This window comes from Podarcis tiliguerta, assembly GCF_965153285.1.
Source record: "Podarcis tiliguerta genome assembly, chromosome: 7".
In the NCBI taxonomy this organism is placed as follows: Eukaryota; Metazoa; Chordata; class Lepidosauria; order Squamata; family Lacertidae; genus Podarcis; species Podarcis tiliguerta.
In genome coordinates, this window is record NC_139540.1 from 42382653 (window position 1) to 42400497 (window position 17845).

The 17845-nt window shown below is 42.7% G+C and overlaps 1 long non-coding RNA gene across 1 annotated transcript in view; it reads left to right on the plus strand.

The window, feature by feature from the left end:
* The window catches only part of LOC310682654, a 66814-nt gene extending 57254 nt beyond the window's left edge, over window positions 1–9560 (plus strand). Inside the window, exon 2 of the long non-coding RNA XR_014514069.1 lies at window positions 9378–9560. This is a non-coding gene — a long non-coding RNA (uncharacterized lncRNA). The remainder of the gene's footprint in view (window positions 1–9377) is intronic.
* Window positions 9561–17845: the final 8285 nt, after the last annotated feature.

Sequence of the window (17845 nt, forward strand, 5' to 3'; positions counted from 1 at the left end):
CCACCCAACCCCAATATGATAGAATGCTCTTTGAGTGCTGCTGCTTGCTTGGAGAATTTAGTATAACCATTTGAAAATATGGGTGGGGGTTGTTTTGTGAGTGCTTTGGGGACACATTAAACCCATAGCTTCTCAGACTCACATCCAGAGTGTGTCTACTGACCACATATTACTTTTAGCTTGCAGGCCACAATGTGTTTTTCACCATACTTGGCTGCAGTTTCAAACATTTCTTCTGCTTTACCTTCTGGTGACAATTTGGGCATGTGCCAAATTGTCTCTAACAGGTGGTATATGTGCCTAAAGAAATAGTATAGTAATAGGTAATAGATATAAATGGAATGGCTATACCGAAAGAATACATAAATCTGTTTACGTACGCAACAACTGCTACACAGAAATTGATAGTCTAACACTGGAAAGAAGACTAAGTCCCAACTAAAGAAGATTGGCAACTTAAATTAATGGAATATGCTGAAATGGCTAAATTAACTGGAAGACTAAGAAATCAATAAGACAACAAATAGATATTAAAAAATGGAAAATGTTTATTGCATGTATACAAAAGCATTGTAAAGAAGTTAATACAATAGCAGGTTTTTTAAAAAAAACTTGCAATATTAAGGACAATGTTCAAAATTGGAAATAATTAAGGATAAGGAAATTATAGACATGTACAATACAAGATGGGACGTGGGTGGCACTGTGGTCTAAACCACAGAGCCTAGGGCTTGCCAATCAGAAGGTTGGTGGTTTGAATCCCTGCGATGGGGTGAGCTCCCTTTGCTCGGTCCCTGCTCCTGCCAACCTAGCAGTTCAAACACACGTCAAAGTGCAAGTAGATAAATAGGTACTGCTCCAGCGGGAAGGTAAACAGTGTTTCTGGCTCCTCTGGTTTGCCAGAAGCTGCTTAGTCATGCTGGCCACATGACCCAGAAGCTGTCTGTGGACAAACGCTGGCTCCCTCAGCAAGTAAAGCGAGATGAGCACTGCAACCCCAGAGTCATCCACGACTGGACTTAACTATCAGGGGTCCTGTTACCTTTACCTTTACAATACAAGATAAGATAAAAGAACCAGCGGAGGGAATGGAGGGAAGTCAGTGGATCTGAGTAATCCCAAAATATGGATTTAATAAGGTTTGAAAATGTTTTATTTTCTATTTTTTTTAATTGTATTTGTTTGTTATGGTGCATATGATGAAAATTAATTAAAAAAATGAATAAAGAAATAAAAATAAAGAAATAATACAGTGGACCTTTTGTCACTCAGTAGGTTGCCTGCTGTAAATGCAGATCTCAAAATACAACTGTCATTGCCTACCCTCTTAACTGCTGCTACATGCAGCACTATGGTTAACAACCTGCCTCTCAATTCATGGACACTGACCACCTTACCAGTTTCTTGTTGAGCCTCATGTCATCGTTCTTACTATTCTTTTGCTGTCAGTTATTGGCATTCAACATCAGCAATGTGTGTTTTCTGAGCCTGTGGTGCATGAAAATGAATCAATCGGCATTTGACTGTATTCTTTTTGTATCATAGTCACTTGTTATACTACCCTATTGAAGGTGTTCTGCTCCAGATCCTCTCCATGTGCCCTGATCTCTTGTTTGTGTTTGGTTTTTGTATGAGCCGCCACAAAAGTATCACAGTTTCCACCCTGTCAGTTTGAACTCAGAAAAGGAATATTAGATTAACTGTCGAGATGTTGCAAGGGATAGAGCAGTGCTGTCATAGTGTCTGCTACCATTTTTACCACTGCTACCTCTTCCTTCCCTTCTGCAGGGGTGGAGGAAGGGGGGTGCAGTGGGTGCAGTCCGTCCTGGGTGTCAGCACTGGGGGGACGTGACAAAATGCTGGGTGGCACTCACCGCGGGGCCTGCAGCACGCCAGGGCTATGCGTCTCTCCTGGGAGAGACACGGTGGCTTTGGCGCGTGCAGGCTCCGAGCTGTGCAACCGGTCCACCCATTGTCTCCCCCCAGTTGTAGGGTGGCTGAGTGGGAGAAGGCAGGCAGACTCCAGAGGCTCCGTGGTGCACCCCACCCCTATGGGCAGTGCATGCCGCCCCTGGGCATGCTGCCCCAGGTGTCGGAACGCCTTCCTCCGCTGCTGCCCACCAGATATACCCTGAGCAAGAGAAAGGAAAGGTGCTCCGGCAGCTCAACAGAACATCATTTCTTACCAACGAGGAGACTGGAATTACAAGTTCCACCACACCAACCAGAAAGTGACACTGTTCATGTCTATTTTTATACCCTGGCCTTGAGATGTATATTTTCAATACTCACTCCAGTTGTGATTTTAATTTGCTTTGAAGTTTTTAACATTGTATTTTACATTGCTGAGAGCTACTGTGGGATCTTGTGACAAAGGGTGTGTTGTTGTTATTATTATTACTGTTATTATTATTACTATTATTAGTTCAGTCTGCATTGTATTTCTGATCGTAAGAAGTACAGGATACACATTTAAGGCATGAACAACACATACTAAATTATTAAAATAATACGTAATAGATTATTCATAATGGAATTCCAGGAGAAACCTAAATCCAGTTCACAGCTGTCTCCAGCGTTGCGCATGTTTTGGCAGGACATCGACTCCACAGACTCATTATACAGCAGCCCATGCTCATGCGGGAAGCAGCATTGAGCACCAAGGCCCACTGTTGTGTTTTGCTGAAATTGGATGGCGGCATCACATATTCAGATCTGTACAAAACCATAAAGCTTCATAGGCAATGTTACTGTCCTCTATCATGGTTCAGTGGAATCAGCAAGGTTTGACTCTGAGTAGGCATAACCAGGAATCCCTGGATAGGTGGTGAAGAAAGAATTAAACTAGGTTATGTTGCCTGCTCAGGATAGAATATATCCCTCAACCTGGTAGTCCTTAGGTTGATATTGAAAAGAAACCTTAATGAGGAATGATTTCTAGTGCACCACTGTCATTTTCTTGTCACGCTGGACTCATTTTCCTAACACAATTGCCTGATTCAGGAAAGATGACTTTTCTCAACTTTGAGGAAATAAAAAGTATGTGCCACAAACTCCCTGGGCATATTAAAGCCAGGATTCTTGACAGTTATTTTCCCAAGGTTCTGCCACTTGACCTTCTACTTCCTGTAGAGACGAAACCTTATGGGAATCTTCCACTTTGACCCAAAGTTTAATCTTTTCTGCCTGCTCCTCTTGTGCCCTTTCCAGCAGATGCTTATGTGTTATCTGTTGAACAGAGTCGGAAAGGTTGCTAACCAGCTTTCACCTTATCGTCATACCAACAATTCATTGATTCTGAGGTCTCAAAGGAATGTTGAGATCATCTAGTTTGACCTTCCATACACACAGAGCATTCAAGTCTCTCCCAGCTATTACTCTATCAAGTGCACTCACTTGTCGGGTGAATGCCTTTCCTTTACAGTGGTATTCAGCCTCTGTCTGCCTCAGTGGAAGGAGCTGGGTGGGATGGCCGTCAGCAACTTTCCAAGTTCAGCTCAACAATTCTGTCATTCATCATTTCCGTACACAAAAGCTAAGGGCACAATTCAGCCCTTGTGTAAGCTTTGTACAAGCTCTTCTACAGCCCAACACTAAATATGTTTACTTAGAAGCAAATCCCATTGAGTTCAGAATGGCTGATTTCCCAGAAAGTATTATCAGGATTGCAGTGAGACTTAACAGTTCTTAACCTGGACTGGTTCCAGTAAGATATTTCGAATTGGTATGCAAGTTGATTATTAAAAGAGAGCAAAGGTTCAGCTCAGTCTCGGTTGACTGCCATCAGCTATAAACTAGTGTCTGATTATGGTAGATGACCCTCTCAAGACTGAATATAAAGTAAGATGTGAAGCAGTTTTGGCCACCCCTTCCTGACAAACTAGTCTTTGAGGAAACCACTGCCCACTGAGACTGGTACATTAAATAACTCTTCCCTGCACTGTGAATGATATCATCGGTTGCTAGTTTTGTGCACAGTTAAGAGTTGCTACCTTTGCAACGCAGCCCACGTTTTCTTTTAATACTCATGAACGAAAGTGTATTGTTATTCAAACAGTAAAAAAGGGGAAAAATTAAAGACTGTTCCAGCAGTAGCCATTGTGTGAGAGAGCTTTTACAAATTGTTTTCTTAATGTCAATAGCATGCATATATCAAGGACATCTCCCATTAAGAGCTCTACAGGGGTGAGATGCTTACAGCGTTAGGTTTCCTAACTTTGGGAAATGCATGTAGGGAAATGGCTATAAATGTGTGTCTTTATTATGTTAGAAAGGCATTGGATGTATGAGATATGTCATTCTTGCAGTTCACATGCCTTACGCTCATATGTGACCCCTCCAACATCACAAAGATGCATTTGTTTGCATTCGCCTTTTTCCTGGCATCGCCCAAGCATGCGTTTTCAAAATGTCAGTAAGGAAGTATAAAATTGGAAGCATTCAGCACTGTAAAGGAATTGAAAGCATTTGTAACTGCAAATGTGGGCCTCCTTTTTGATATTTATAAGCTGTTACTGCATGTAAGAACTCTGGTCCATGTCTTCAGTGTGATTCATTCCTTCATGAGACGAGACAGAATTTTGAGCATGCATTGTAACATTGACTCGGTTTCCCCCTCTGCAAAAAGAACAGCTAGTAAATAAAACTGGTCAGAAATTATTCACGCCCTTTTGTTACTTCAATGTTTTCTGTAGTTCTGTACAGCCCTGTGGTTGGACAACAAATGGTTCCCGGTGTAAATTTGATATTCCCCGTTGCATTTCCCCTGTTGCTTGAGATCAGGCATGCCACATGACACCCTTTCCATTTCCTAACTCGATGCATTAACTCAACCTGGCTGGCACAAAATATTCAGACTGTGCTTCTGAAGCCCACTTTTCATAAACGTTATATAGCACCCAAATTGGTTGGCATGAATATTCAGGGAGGCAAATACAAATTGCGAAAGGGGTGGGAACATGACTGGAGCAAACTCATTTAAAAACATGAGCCATGACTTGCATTTTCCCAGTATTCTCCTGGCTACATATAAAATAAGTTTTATGTGAGAATTTCTTGCCAGAAATATCTTTCTCGATAGGGTATGCTTTCCAGAATATATATCAAGTCCACGTCTGAAACTATGGCGCGGTGTGTGTGTGTGGGGGGGCTGTTTACAAGAAAATGAAGCCAGTCATATTCTTGGCATCATTTGACTCTGCTGTGCTATCAAGTTTGGCTTTGAATGTGTTGGAAGTCTTGGTTATAGTTCCTCAGTCAGAGTTATACAGATGGGAGGAAAGGGAGAAGCCCATGAACAGGTGGTGGCTGTAACAGAACCAGCAGGTGGTCCTTGAACAATCAGCTTCATCAAATGTATCGGACACCAGAACCAGAAAGCACAAACCCAGCATCCTAGAAACATCTTGCAAGCTTGGATTCTGGCAGCCAGACAAGAAGCCCCCAAGGAACCTGCTGTTGGCTTCCACCAACCCTTAACTGGCCAGAGTTACGCCATCGTTTTCGCTTTGCCAAAGTGGAACTGAAAGACAAATTATCCAAAACCATCCACAAGCTCAGCATGAAACAAAGCTCTTCAGGAAAAGATACTGCTAGACTTGTCACCTCAATCAGGGCTGATTCTCACAACCATTTCAGCCAACGGCAGCCATGAGGAAATCTACTCCCAAGTGTCTTTAGCAGGCATCAGCATTTATCATCCACCACCCCTTTCACTGGTTCCAGGTTTTTTGGAGTACCTTGTGGAACCATGCCAAGTCCTCAATATTTGTTCACATTTGCCCACAAATAAGTCTCGTTGAGCTTAATGACTCGTGAAAGCAAAATGTTTTGAATCAGGCTACCTGTGTGAGCAGTAGTTGGCAGTAGCAGGCCAGAGGTGGAATTCAACTAATGGTGGTAGATGCACATACTGCAATGATCCTGAGAATTTGCCCTCAGAGAATGGGGGCAGGTTGGAATCCTTGGCACCTGTCCCTTTTTCATTTGCAGGCATTAATTAAAATATAAGTGGATTTCAGAAAGCCCATTTAAAATACAATTGGGTAAAAAGCACTGCCCTGCCCCGCATTCCCCCCGCCCAAAAAAAGCCCTGCCAGAAACCACAACAAAGCCGTGACAATTTTCTGCTGTTTCTCTAGGTGGGGGAGAGAATTTTTTCACAAGTGTTGAGGGTTGTTGCTGCTTACCCTATTGAGTCATAGAATCATAGAATCATAGAGTTGGAAGAGACCACAAGGGCCATCGAGTCCAACCCCCTGCCAAGCAGGAAACACCATCAGAGCACTCCTGACATATGGTTGTCAAGCCTCTGCTTAAAGACCTCCAAAGAAGGAGACTCCACCACACTCCTTGGCAGCAAATTCCACTGTCGAACAGCTCTTACTGTCAGGAAGTTCTTCCTAATGTTTAGGTGGAATCTTCTTTCTTGTAGTTTGGATCCATTGCTCCATGTCCGCTTCTCTGGAGCAGCAGAAAACAACCTTTCTCCCTCCTCCATGTGACATCCCTTCATATATTTGAACATGGCTATCATATCTCCACTCTCAGAAGCCATTTCTGGGAATCACAGCTGGGGAGAGCACTGTTGTGCTCAGGTTTTGCTTGTAAACTTTCCACAGGCATTTGGTTGACCACTGTGAGAACAGGATGCTGGACAAATGGGCATTATGTTCTTTCATTCTTATCATTCCCAAAGTGCTCCTTCCAGCTGGGAAGCTGTGATGAGAGCCTTGCACATGAGTTGTGTGGCGCTTTTGTTTAAAGTTTTGAAACCAAGATGGTGGTGGTGGGAATCCCTTGGCCACTTTGGATGTATAGTGAGGGCAATTCTCCCTCCCCAAATACAGTATGGGGAAAAGATATTTCAGGAAGAGTTTCTTCTACTCTCACATAATGAACGAATGGCTGAAAAATAAATAAAAAATCTGTAGCACATTTTTAATTTAAAAGCATCAAGGGGAGTGTTTGCACAGTTATAAAAGAAAAGAAAATAAGTGCTATCTTATTTGTTTACGATAAGCTAGGGAAAGGTTATGCATGCAATGCCAGCATTTAGACTTAGGGCCAAATGATACATGATATTATATGCCACAAATTCTAAAAGAATGCACCTGTGTGTGGTGGCAGTGAGACAAGTGTGGCAGGTGTGGACTTTTGCTTCGTAGCCAAAGGGTGTAGTGGCTTGAATTCTGGGCCTAGGTGTTTAAGCGACTATAGTACTTCAGAGGCGGATTTAGGGGAGAAAGCACAACTGGTTTGGTTGCACTGGTGTGGAGCCTCAGGGGTGCCACAACTATGATATAGAATCGAAAGCAAGAAGTGGGGGATGGGTGTGCCAAAATCTGGCGTCACACAAGGAGCTGCTGAAATGTGAGACCCCAAGTGCCACCACTGAGCACTTTAGGGTTGCCATACGTCCCAAATTTCCTGGACATATCCAGAATGCTGCAGTCGGAAGCAATGTCCGGGCGGAAATCGCTGTAATGTCCAAAAAAATCTGAACGTATGGCAACCCATGTTGGAAGTGTAGATTTTGGATCAACAACTTTCCTGACTTGAATTTCACTGTTTGAAATATGGCAACCCTAACTCCGTGCCCCACTTATTTCTGTTTGAAAGGGAGATGCCTTCCCCACCAACTCTTCCATCTCATACCTTCCCAAGCACCCACCTCACTGATATGTCCTGATCAGCGTGAGGAGGTCACAGTTACCACAGTATTTCTTCATTCTACTCAGGCCACGTCAAGGGTGGGGAACCTGTGACCCTCTAGGCATTGTTGGACTCCACTCTCATGAGCCCCACCCAGCTTAATGGCCAGGGGGGATGGGAAATATAGTCCAGCAAATACTGAGAGTATCACAGGTTAAGAATGACGTTAATTTTCTTAGGGGAAAATATCAAATACTTAAAGAGAGAGAGGAAAAAAAAACTCTTGACAATTAGCATGTTTCTTGCGAAATAACAGCAGCATTGAAATGTTATTTCAAATTGGGACCAGGTGACATTTTTTAATAGTCCCTTCAGTCTGTAATTCAGAATGCATCTCCTCCCAAGTATTGATGTGTCACAAGCCGAGTTATTGATTTCCCTTAACAATTTATTTCAGCCATCTGGTGTCTTTCATACAGGTCTACTCTTGTAGATTCATAAGACAAGCTGAATTAATGAGACTTTCTATTAAAAATAATAATAACATAACAACAATGTGTATCATATATGTTTATATTAAATAAAAACTGATAAGCTTTCCCCAGAAAATATCCATTGCAAACTTTATCTTGCCTAAACCGGCATTCCCCAGTCTGGTGCCCTCTAAATGCTCCCAACAGTCCCAGCCACCATAGACAAAAGTCAGCCATGATTGGAGCTGGAGTTCAACAGCATGTGGAGGACCACAGGTAAGGGAAGGCTGGTCTAACTGCATGCCCTCACTTCTCAGCGATTCAATTCAGACATCCAATAAAACAAGAAATAATATCAAAGTTTTGAATCATGTCAAAGTTCTGTCTCTTCCAGCATTCTCTCCCACAGTGGTGAGGCAGATGGCCTTGGAAGTTGACTTCACAAAGGAGGAGGATGCTCACAGCAACTGTTAGGGCGGAAGGTAGGGAGGTCAATAGCAGATGCAGCAAGAGTGGAGCCAACTAATTCTGGATTAGTTCTCATCTTCCTCCCTGTTTAGTTCTATAAAGGCAACACTGAGGCAGAGGAGGAGCCTGACAGCCAGAGCCAGGTTCATACAGTGTTTTGTGTGGTGGTTGTTTTTTTTTGTTGCTGCATCACACTTAACTGATACTAAGTTTGTGGTCTACTGAGACCCTTAGATTCTCTTAACATGTACTACTGGCAAGCCAGGCATTCTCCATCTTATCCTTGTGTTGCTGTTTCTTCCTGTGTACAGTAAGTGAAGAACCTTACATTTCTCCCTATTGAAATTCATTTTGTTAGTTTGGGCCCAGTTCTCCAACATGTTAAGGTCATCTTGAATCCCAATTCTGTCTTCTGCAGCACTAACTACCCCTCCCAGTTTGGTGCCATCTACAAATCTGATGAACATCTCCTCAATTCCTTCATCCAAGTCATTTAAAAAGACATTGAACAACAATGGGTCCACAACAGAACCCTGCAGCACCCCACTTGTCACTTTTTTCTAGGTTGTTGAGGAACCATTAGTGAGTACTCTTGGGTTTGGTCCATCAACCAGCCACAAATCCACCTAACAGTTACTTCATCCAGCCCACATCTTACCTGCTCCTCTGAAATACTATTATGGGGGACTTTGTCAAAGTCTTATTGAAATCATGATACACTATATCCACAGCATTCCCCTGATCCACCAAGCTTGTAACCAACCATTTAATTATCTGTTCTAGGACCTTTCCCAATATTGATGTCAAGATGGGGAAAACATTTGCCTGCCTCCAGTCTGCAGAGACCTCATATGTTCTTCAAGAATTGACCGTGGATGAGAAAGCTCGGTAATAAAATGACAAGAGGACAGAAAAATACCCCCCCCCCCCGCCCAAAGATACTAATAATAAAATCTGGAAATGTGATACTCTGTGGGAGTCTGGTGAACAAACCCCATTACACCTAATGGAAGGCTCACACAATGTTCTTCAGTTGCTCATTTGCAATACATTGTCCTCTACTGCCCGATTTGAAACAGAGGGGAAATCATTCACAGAGCAAACACTTGAGCAGCTTTCATTGTCACTGCTAGTACTGTATATTTAGTTCAAGAAATTGGGTCAATGTGCTTTTTTTATTTTACCCCTATTCTGCTAGCCCAACAGGAACGCTGGCAAATTACCAGGCCTGCTGGGTCCCAATCCTGACTTCCCTGCAAATTTACAGCACAAGCACTCACGTACAAACACGCAGACACACAAAATGGAGTGTGCGGATGGCTCAGCTGACACAGCCACAGGCAGGAGAGATGGCTGGTGCTGCTGCCTGTTATCCACACAACTAGCCAGACTGTAGATTTTGTTATTTTATATTTCACACTGCTGGCCAAGTCAATCAGCCGTTGCAATCAGTGCTGATGCTTCAGGGTAAAGGGAACGGAGAGGAGAGGGAGAAACAAAGCTGGAACAGCTGAAGCTCTGCCTGATGCTGTGAATACACGCAGAGCAACAGTATAAGTCAAGCCTGCCAGCAGCAAGATCAACTAATCAATCCCTGGAACCCTCTCTCTCTCTCTCTCTCTCTCATTTTATTTTGTGTGAGTACCAGATTGTGGCCACTAAAATTAGTCATTTGCAGAGGGGAATGCACCATGAAATGGATTAGCTCACAAAAGAGACTTGCTGCAGAACACTCCATCATCTTGTTATATGTCGGGTGGGGTGTTGAGGTGGGAATGGGAGAAGGAGGCAACAGGCTAGACTGCTGGGCTGGTGGCTTCTCACATACTAAGAGCCCTCTTTCCACATTTGCGTTGATATTTGTGGTTGCATAAAACCACCGTGTCTTACTATGGATGAGAGAGAAGAAATCACATACCTGTTTCGTGGTAGGGAGATAATATACGCAGAGAGGGAGTTAGAAGAAGAAGAAGTGAGACCCAGTTGGCTGCTTCATATTACAATCAAATTAAACCAAATGCCACTTGGCACCCTCAGAGCAATCAGGGAAGATAATAGCATTTTTTTAAATGGAGAAAAACCTCTTTTCTCTCCTAGATGAGTCAGTTTCCCCAAAATGGAGTTTTATAACTAAGATGATGTCAGATTTAATGGCATTTAAATGAAGGACAGCAAGAGATCCAAAGGGCTGAAGATTTCACCCAAATACAGAGCAATTGCTCTGGACTGTGCAGCTGATTATGCCAAAGGGGGGGGGGGTATTGGCATGGGCATTATCAATAAATACCCCAAGAGGGACTTTCAGGATGGGGAGGAAATACCATGGCCTGACAGGGCAAAAGGGAGCATATGCCCCAGGCAGCAGGATAGAGGGGCAGCAAAACAACAAACATCCTGCCCTGATGATAATGTAGCATGGGAGAAGGAGGAGAGAGGCATGTTCTGGCCAGGTTCTGCTTATTAGGAGATTGCGTGGAAAGGCCCACCTCATTGCCCACACTGGGAAGAGGAAGACAAGAAGCTGCAGCAGGACCTGAACTTGCAGGCTTCCTGCTCTCAGTGGCGACAGCATGGTGTTGGGGAGGTGATGATGAGAAATTCTCCCCCCCCCCTTTGGTGGTGTCCTGATGCCACCACCACCATTGAGAGAAGGAAGACTGCCTGGGGTACAAAGGGGGAGAAGACTTTCTCCCTGCCACTGCAATGAGAAGGAAGTCTGTGGAGGTTTGGGGCATCTTGCGCATTTGAAAAAGATCGGACCAGGCAAATGCATATTATGAAGCCGGCATGACTGGCTCTTCTAACATGGAGTGCAGAGATGCCCTTGGAGAAAACTAACAACAGGAAGTGTCTGCCTCTCCCTGCAGCAATTGCTGTGCTTTCCTCGTTGTGTCCTATAGTGCTCGGGATAGACCCCTGAAATCTGCCATCTGGACAACTCAAAGCAGATCCCCTAAATTCACTTAATCTGTGATTTTGCTTGAAACGAAACCAAATGTTTTCTTATGGCTTTCACCAGAGAAGTATTATAATCAGGGTCACAGTGGCAACCATCAAACAAGAGTGATTATGAGATGAGAGCAGGATGCTTGGAAAAGTAAAAAAAGATTGGGTAGGATTGGGGACATATTAACAGATAAAGAGGTGTTACCGAATAAAACCCACGCATAGGATTCCTGACCTATTTATGCCAATTTGATTAAGGAGGTGAGAAGTAACTAGCACAGGAGGAAGAAAATAGCGAACAACTGATTGTCGAGGGGCAGGTGTTGATACTAGTCTGTTTCTCAAGTGGTACATGTTCAGTGGAACATGGAACTATTTTTAAAATGCATTTTTCTCCCAGGAGTCATTTCAAAAGACTGATAGCTATGCCACACCATTTTCTAGAAGCACACTGAATAAAGCGTTGGCAACTGGAAGCAAACAAAGTGCTAAAGGAGGCAGGGGTGGGTGCTTTCAGCTCAGCACCTTCTGCATAAGGTCACAAAATCCTGCGATGCCTTCAGCATTGCAGCCAGCCATGAAGGGGAACACTGAGTGACTCACCTGCCGGGAGCCAAGCAAACAGTGAAAACTGAACAAGGATCCACCTCAATCAGCACAACACAGGGGTCACCTGAAAGGTGTCACGAGGTGGCTCTATGCTCACAGAATAAACCGGTGATCTGTGGGGTGAAAATAGATTTTATGGACTGCCAGACACTCTGGACGCTGTAGCTTGTGCTGCAGCTGTATTTGCATCTCTGAGGCACACCAGGAACAATTCAAATGGTGTCAGCAGTATTTTAAGAACATAAGAAGAGGCCTGCTGGATCAGACCAGACCTGAGCTGATATTTCTCAGACGACGTTTTTTTCATAAAAATTCTAAAATATCCCTTTTCTCTTCCTCTTAGAAAAGGAGAGCCATTCCACAGAATTTCCTCTCCATATTCTCCACCCAAATGTGTGTGTGTGTGTGTGTGTGCGCGCGCGCACGAGCTGCCAAGGCAATGCCTAGAGCATTGTGGAGGATGCAAAATGCAGACCAGGCTGCTAACACAGATGCATCCCCACAAAAGAAGAGCTTTAGGAAAAAAGAAAGAGACAGTGCCATTGCTAGTACTAATAGTGATCCCCACCCACAAGACACATTTGCTATATTCCTCATCCAACCCTATGGAAAAATTGGTGGGGAATTTTGAGAGGTCTTGTGCACACCACTCCTGAACAGACCAGGGGCCTATATAACCCAGCATCCTCTTTCCTAAAGTGGCCAAACATGTTGTTCATTTTCTTTTGCAGGTGGAGTTAGTCTGTCATGTTTTACATGCTTGAGGAAATTTAGGGTGCTCTCAGACTAAATTTCAGGAGGAATTCAAGTGCGTACCATAAATTTAGATTTGTAAAGGTGGGTTAAAGCACTCTGTCTTCCTGATGCAACAAATCCACTTTTTTATTTAAAAAATGACTTATCGTGAAGCAAAACATGGGGAAATGTGCTGAAAAGTGTGGGGGTGAATGTATGATTAACATGAAGATGTCAGGACTGGCTGAGTGACGAAGAATGGTGGGAGGAACCAGCCCCGGGATGACACAGAGGAAGAAGACTTAGACCCAGGATATTGGTGGTGGGACACTGAGGACATTTCTGAGGAGGAGGCAAGCTGGGAGGTGATAGAAGTAGGAGGCTTGAGTAAACCCAGGGAGTTAAAAGAAGGAAACCGTTCCAGGACACAGTGGGGTGCTGAGGGTCTCGGTTTGAGTGCAGACTCTGACAGAGAGGAGCCAGCTGCTGCCTCAGTTTCACAGTAACTGGCCAGTAAGTTTACAGTGAGCTCCTCTCCCCAATGACACCAAGATCATGAAGAGCTTTGCACGTTGCTGAGCAACAGGCCAGCCCAGCCCAGATGGAGGTCCCTCCTCCTTGCCATAGTTTACATCTGCTTGGGAGGAGTCCAGAGGCAGAGGACTAGAAGGAGGAGCCCGATGACAGTTCCAGCAGCGTCTTCAACTAGGGCAGTTGAGCCTAGGTGAACTCTGCTGTGTTTTCCTTTTCTGAATAAAAAAGCTGACTTCACATTGAGTCTCAAGTCTTCAAGCCGGCCTGTGGATGATCCTGTCTGCCTGACAGCCCTGAAAGAAGACATAGAAACACACCACAATCAAATTGGGTTGAGTTCTCATTGATGCATAAACGGACCACAAACAATTCAGAACAAATGTTCAATGGAGACATGTCAAAGCCTAACCTCTGTGTATGCTTTGTGCCATAATATCTGGATGGATGTTCAATAAACCAGGTCATCCAGAGCACACAATCTGAATCTACAACAGATTAATGCAATTTTGAGCCCTCTAATTTGTCCTTAATTTCATAGTTTAGTTCACATAATACATATTCTGGAAGCATAAAACTAGAGAGCTCGTGTTTGCCTCTTCTATCTCACTCTTATAAGTCAACGATGAGAAACCTGTGACCCTACAGATGATGTTGGACTGCAGCTCCCATCATCCCTGACCTTTGGGCATGTTGCTGAGGCAAATGTGAGTTGATATGCAACATCATCTGGAGGTTCCCCATCCATGTTGTAAATCAATACAAGTTGAAGTCTCATTACATCATGTGTTACGACTGATTAGGAGGGGAAGAATAACCTTTCTGACTCCCAGTAAAAGACAGACAAATTGGCCTTTACCATTACCTATGTTCAGGTGTTCATATTTTTAAGATACTCAGAAGCTCTGCTTATGATCCTATACCCTAAATAACTCTAAACCAGGGTTATTGCTTGCAGAGAAGTTTCTAAGCATGCCAAATCACACTCACTTAAATACTCACTTCAGAACTTTGCGCCAATCATGCAAAGATTTAACCTTAAATTTTAAGCAGCCACCTATTGACTTTGGAGTCAGAACTTGCATGTGTGTCCCTGTCCTGTCCAGAGTACAAAACATCTCAAATTGGAGGAAGCAGAGAGATATACTATTCTGGTTGTGTTAAGCAATTAAAGGTGTTAGTGGGCAGTCAACCATTTTGCTTTATTGTAAATTAAATTATTATTGAGACTATTTTGAATCTGAGGATATTTTATAATACTTCAATAATAAGTTGGCGCATTCCAGGTTACCCATGTGAGTCTGAAGAAGAAAGAATGCAAAATGCTGTAGCATCTTAATGGTGTAGGGATGAACCCCTGAGTTTGCTTATTCAGAAGTAAATTCCACTGAATTTGGTGGGGTTTGCCCTCTTAGTAGGTATTTTTAAAGATTGCAACATAATTGTTGCGTCTGCTTTCATAGACCCAGAGCCATTTTCGTAAGATACCAGATGACCGTGGATAATATACTTGATGGCTATTTAATCAGGATAGCACGGTCTCTGAGCTAAACATTTATCTGCCATTGAAGTTGTTGGTCTGCTTACTATCTTAAGATATCATAACCAAATTTTGCATGATGGTTCCTGAGATCAGGGAACAAGTTTCCTTCTAACTTTGGAGAATAGGCCAAATGGAAAGAAGGAGAATTGGCACATGAACTCCAGGTCTCTCTGCTCCATTACATCTTTCTCAAGAGAATCAAAGTGACTAAAGTCAAAGAAAGCATGAGCAAAACTTCAGGTTTCAAATTATTGTGTGCTTATCATTAACAAACAGTGAGCTGCTCAAATCACAGTTATCTAGCAAGGAATCAACACAGTGCTACGAAATGTGACCAGAATTATAATTTTTAGCTGTAATGTGCCATAGGTCACTTTAATTCCAAACAGAGCTTATATTTAATAATCATGCTTAATTTGATACTTTCAGAGAAAGGAGACTCAAAGTGTCCAAGGGAAGCAGCTCTTTACATTCTGTCAATTACAACTGTAAGTAGGAATTTCCAAAAATAGAGCTACCCAAAGGTGATGAGATTTTTGTGGTGAGTGCAAAGATTCTTATTATAGCTATGACTTTGCACAGGATGGAGCTGTATTACATCTTTACAGTGAAACTAAGACTGCTCCAGAGGAGCCCTCCTTTATGGGTGTCTGAGCTTCCTTAACATTTACCGTATGAAACTACTGTAAGCATGGGTGCAATTTTACATATATTTTAGTATATATTTTACAGACGTTTTGTTTTGTTTTTCAGAATGAGGTCACATCAACATGTCTCTGAAATCCACTAGAAACAGAATTCAGATTAAATGTGGTGGTTTCCAACTTTCAGAATCTTACTCTTTAAATTTTGACCGCCTTCACCAAATCTGCCACAAGTCTTGGACAAGTGCAGAGGAGATCAGGAAATGGTCACTGTTTTCATTCTTGCAGTGAGCAATACATAGTGTTATGGGGTCTTGTGTGACCCATCTTGACCTTCTACTCTTATGCTCCACCCTTACACCGTAGCTCTGAAATGCACACTGAGTTATAAGGTTTAGTTCAGAAAAAATGCCACAATCATGGCTTTGTGCTGTATGAATGACTTGGAAGACACTTTGGCCTCCAGCACTCCCTTCTCTTCTTGCAGCATGTTGTCATTTCTTCCGTACCTTCTTGGTTTGTAGCATAGTTTTCTGTTACATCCAAACTCACAAACAACAGCTTTGCACCTGCCCTACATACAGGGATTGCAAACCAGGATCAGACACTGTTTTACCATCCAATATCTTCTGGACAACAAGTCCAATGATATCACAGCATCTGTGGCAAAGTTTCTTTCAGTAGTCATACGAATCAAAGATCAACATACCCATGACTAAACAAATAACACTTCGGTCTCCCTTCCTTGGGGGGTTGTCTGTATGAATCTGCATTTTATTCTGAAGCCATGTTATGGGTCGTTGGACCGCAATAAAGATTAGAAATTGTTTTGCAATCCTTATTGGCAAGGTGATTGTAAACCATAGCTTGCCCATTTTGATATAAGGCAAACTATGGTTTGTCACAGAGCAGGAAAGGCAGGAGGGCATTGTAGTGCATAAGATGAGGAAAGAAAGAATTGAGGGAACATAAGGGATTCCTTCCAGATTAATTGATGTAGCATCAAACTTTATTTTCACTATGCTAATGTGGTAGACTTTTTACCAGAATATGTTGCAAGTTGTAGTGCAAGTCATTTGGGTGTTTTGTTTTCCATTTTTAAAGCAGCAGCAGAAAGTTATATATAGTGTGTGCCACCCATTATTCTTGGTGGACCTCAGGTAATCAATCCTGTCAAGCATTAAATTTCTAGGACCCCCCCCCCCCATGGGTTTGAGTGTCAAATGCAAATATAATACTGAAGGCAATGTTAATAGAGCCCTAATGTTCTGACTTAAATCCACAGAAGTCAAGAAAAGTAGAATTATGGCCCCCAAAGCAGCTTTAACTTTGGCCTTCTGCAGGTATGCATTACAATAGAAAATTGCAGCTTTCAGAGAATGATCACATCACACTGGATAATGGGTCTTATTATTTGATTTATTTCACAAACGTAGGCTAACTGTGTGAGTTATGTGAAATGTAATGCATCGCATTCTTAATACACAAAGTTATCTTCCTCTAGAGGTTTAGGACAGAAATATGAGACACATTTGAAAGGAACAGTGAAAAACTGTGAAGTCTGAGGTTTATGGTAAGTCCCAAGTGCAGTGTTCTTCAAGAGTTAGTCAATGTAGTGAAACAGCTTTTGCCCGAAAAAAACTCTCTCCCCCCCATAGCACACACATTTTTTTAACCCAGTAAACCAAGAACATTATAAGTAGTAGTAGTAATAATAATAATAATAATAATAATAATAATTTATTATTTATATCCCGCCCGTCTGGCTGGGTTTCCCCAGTCACTCTGGGCAGCTTTCAACAAAGATTAAAAATACAATAAAACATCATTCATTTAAAACTTCCCTAAACAGGGATGCCTTCAGACGTCATCTAAACATCCAACAGTGGTTTATCTCTTTAACATCTGATGGGAGGGCGTTCCACAGGGCAGGCGCCACTAAGGCATTATTTGGCCTATCAGCATCATTTAGACACAACCAAACTTGTAAATATGGTTTAAATATGTTGCACTATGACACCCCTCCCCTCCCCCTCCCTGTCAGCAGCAGCGACTCACCTGCTGGGATGTGAGATAAGCATCTCCAATCCCACCATGCAATTCACTGCTGGGTGTTAGCAAGTGGTGCTCATAACATTTTCCCTATAGGAACAAATCATGTTCCTTTTCTCATATTTTTTTCTTCAAGAGTCTGAGTTGCTTATCCCTCAGAGGCATCATGAAGCTGGAACGCAAAAAGTGGA